Source organism: Bidens hawaiensis, unplaced genomic scaffold, assembly GCF_021521415.1.
Source record: "Bidens hawaiensis isolate Kalapana, Puna unplaced genomic scaffold, B.hawaiensis_p1.1 tig00031747_1, whole genome shotgun sequence".
NCBI lineage: Eukaryota > Viridiplantae > Streptophyta > Magnoliopsida > Asterales > Asteraceae > Bidens > Bidens hawaiensis.
In genome coordinates, this window is record NW_027495356.1 from 8,101 (window position 1) to 11,629 (window position 3,529).

Genomic DNA, 3,529 nt, shown 5'->3' on the forward strand with positions numbered 1-3,529 from the left:
ATACCCTTACCTTGGAAACAAGTAACCGTAAGACGGCTGCGGGTACAGTGTTAAGGCAAAACCCTTCACATACCTAGCACCCGCAGGGAATTGAAGCCAAGAACCTTGGCGAACAAGTAACCGTAAGACGGCTGCGGGTACAGTGTTAAGGCAAAACCCTTCACATACCTAGCACCCGCAGGGAATTGAAGCCAAGAACCTTGGCGAACAAGTAACCGTAAGGCGGATGCGGGTACAGTGTTAAGGCAAAACCCTTCACATACCTAGCACCCGCAGGGAATTGAAGCCAAGTATACCTCGGCAACCAAGTAACTATAAGCCGGGTGCGGGTACAGTGTAAAGGCAAAACCCTTCACATACCTAACACCCGCAGGGAATTGACGCTAGGAATACCTTGGAAGTAAAGTAACCGTAAGACGAGCGCGGGTACAGTTTTAAGGCAAAACCCTTCACATACCTAGCACTCCGCTGGGAATTGAAACCAAGAAGGATCTTCTGGGCAATGCTTGCGGAAACGGAAATAACATCCCCGCATAGCGGGAACGTCGAGAACTACGTTGTTTGAAACTCCAGGATGGAATTGGTGGTTTTAACATAATTGATCACTATGTTCAAAACAACCAAAACCTCACGGAGATTCCACACAAGTGGGACTCAACGCTCCTGACTTGCGAGGAGGTTACAGACCTACCCGCATCATACCTAAAGACCAAGCAGGAAACTCGGGAATTTCTGCAAGTGACAAGGACTTCCGCGGGAAGAATCCCCATGGAAAACCTTAAAAAACCCTTTTCAAAACCCTCTGCTTAAGTCCAAAAGTTCACCTCACTTTATTAAACACTCATGAGAAGAACATTGGACTGGGGGGACTTGAAGAGGTAGGTCCCAGCAGAGCCCAGTTGGACCCGCAAGACTCACCTTGAACAGGGACGTCTGCGCAGAAACCAACTGGATCCGCAGGACCAACCATGCTCAGAGACGTGACGTCCTTACGCGCAGTACGCAAGCTGGTCCCGCAGGAAATGCCTCCCGATGGTGAAGGACTCCGCCTGTTCCCGCAGCTTCGGATACAAGCCATCAGGGAAGGCCACCCGCGCAGCAAGGCTACACGCACAAGGCACTTAGCTCTCAACCGCTCAGTGTCACCTGAGGGAATGAGCAAAGCCGGGAACAATCCCGCACAAGGGCGGGAGGGGGAATACTCCCGCCCAAATAAGCCAGTCCGTACGATACGGGAAGATCTTCTGTACTGTACCTGACGAGGTATGGGAAAAAGATCTGACTAAAGATACGACAGCTTACTGACACAGTATGGCGAGCAGCATGCTCCTGTACTGTGTCACTATTAGCCGCTGCCTACTCACCAACTCCTGTCATACCACGTGCGTAGCCGGCAGTTGGTGGAAAAGGAATGGTATACAGCAGGCCTGGTCATTATCAGCCGCTGCCTACCCACCAACTACCAGCAGGGCACGTGCGTAGGCTACTGTTGGTTGAACAGGAACACTGTTGCAGCCGGCCACACCTCCTTGGAAACCTACCTTCGGCTATAAATACCACAAAGGGTATGATTATCTGATCTCATCATACCTTATCTTGTATCATCATATTATACCTGATATCTGCTCTAGCAATATCTTAATATACATTTATATTTAAAGAGCAATCTAGTCTGATTCTCACGCCGGAGGGTGGTCACAAGGAGGAACCCCCCCCCCCTTCTCAGTGACAAGCTCACGGTGTCTGTTTTGCAGGTTATCAGAAGAACCATCTTCTTAGGGTCTCACCCCTCGTGTGAAACATCTATTTAACCCCCAGGTTACCAGTAATCTGCCCGGGGTCCGGTTAGTGTTTCTTCACATGGGCAGCTACTCACATGAAACAACAAGATCTATCTTTCAACAAGATCAACACCCAAACCTCGGTTTCTCAGACCAAACCAAACCTGGGTTCTTCAAGAAATAAGACTCATGGCCCAAAAACACCAGTAGGAAAAAGAAAAACCAAGTGTTTCTTGAAGGGTATGTAGAGACATCTGATGAAGATGAACTTGTGAGGGCTAAAAGTCTAACTGATGAAGATCTTGATGAGCTTAAAGGGTGTTTGGATTTGGGGTTTGGGTTTAGCTATGATGAGATCCGGAGCTTTGTAACACTTTGCCGGCGTTGGAGTTGTGTTATTCAATGAGTCAGAAGTTTCTTGATGAACATCATAAGTCACCGGAGTCTCCGGTGGTTGATGAACCTGTTTCCTCCCCATCTCCGATTGCTAACTGGAAGATTTCTAGCCCTGGTGAGGTTTTTTATTTTTAAGTTATGTTATGTTAACTTAAATGACTTATTAGGGTTTGTGTGTAACTTGTTAGTGGAGTTTATTATCTAGTTATATTAATATTTGATTTATATTTTTAGTTTGAATATATTTCACCATAGTTGTTAAAAGTTTTAATATTTTGTCATCATCATTCCTTGATTAATTATAACTTTATTATTATAATCTTTTAAATAAAAATAAAGATTAATTGGTTTCGAGTTATTGTATATATAAAGAAAATATCATTTACTAATATGGTTTTGTTATTCGTTTTAATTAATGTTAAATTGTGGCAGGTGATCGTCCTGAAGATGTGAAAGCAAGACTAAAATATTGGGCACAAGCAGTAGCTTGTACAGTTAGACTGTAACTAGATATGTTGTTAAATAAAAGAAATCCAAGTTAATGTGGCCTTGAGATGGATGGCTGTTGAGTTTCTGTTGATGAGGGGTTGCAAAATTGTAGTATTAGAAGAAGAAAATGTAGAACAGTTGCATGAGTTTAACTAAATATATTGGATTTTATTCGTCCTATATATGGTTAAGAATTGATGATTGGCTTTAAATACCAAGTTTTGACAGCTGAGGAAAATTGATTGATGGTATGTAAATTATGGTCATTCAATGAAAGCAAATCTTGAACTGAAAATTGATAGTTATCTACTCTTTTATTTATTTATTATTTTTTAATTCAATTTCAGGTTCTTGTCTTTATATATGTGAAAAAAGAAATAATTTGGAGAACAAATATAACATTGATGGAGAACAAATATAACATTGAAGTAATAGTAATAGTGAAGAGGTAGGTTCCAGCAGAGCCCAGTTGGACCCGTAAGACTCACCTTGAAGAGGGACGTCTGCGCAGAAACCAACTGGATCCGCAGGACCCACCATGCTCAGAGACGTGATGTCCTTACGCGCAGTACGCAAGCTGTTCCCGCAGGAAATGCCTCCCAATGGTGAAGGACTCTGCCTGTTCCCGCAGCTGCGGATACAAGCCATCAGGGAAGGCCACCCGCGCAGCAAGGCTACACGCACAAGGCACTTAGCTCTCAATCATTCAGTGTCACCTGAAGGAATGAGCAAAGCCGGGAACAATCCCGCACAAGGGCGGGAGGGGGAATACTTCCGCCCAACTAAGCCAGTCCGTACGATACAGGAAGATCTTCTGTACTGTACCTGACGAGGTATGGGCAAAAGATCTGACTAAAGATACG

At 44.2% G+C, this 3,529-nt stretch overlaps 1 pseudogene across 1 annotated transcript; it reads left to right on the forward strand.

Moving 5' to 3' along the window:
- The first annotated feature begins 1,966 nt into the window (after positions 1-1,966).
- On the forward strand, positions 1,967-2,698 carry LOC143582439 (uncharacterized; annotated as a pseudogene). Its single transcript, XR_013143970.1, has 2 exons — positions 1,967-2,292; positions 2,610-2,698. The product of XR_013143970.1 is annotated as an uncharacterized LOC143582439 (transcript).
- Positions 2,699-3,529: the final 831 nt, after the last annotated feature.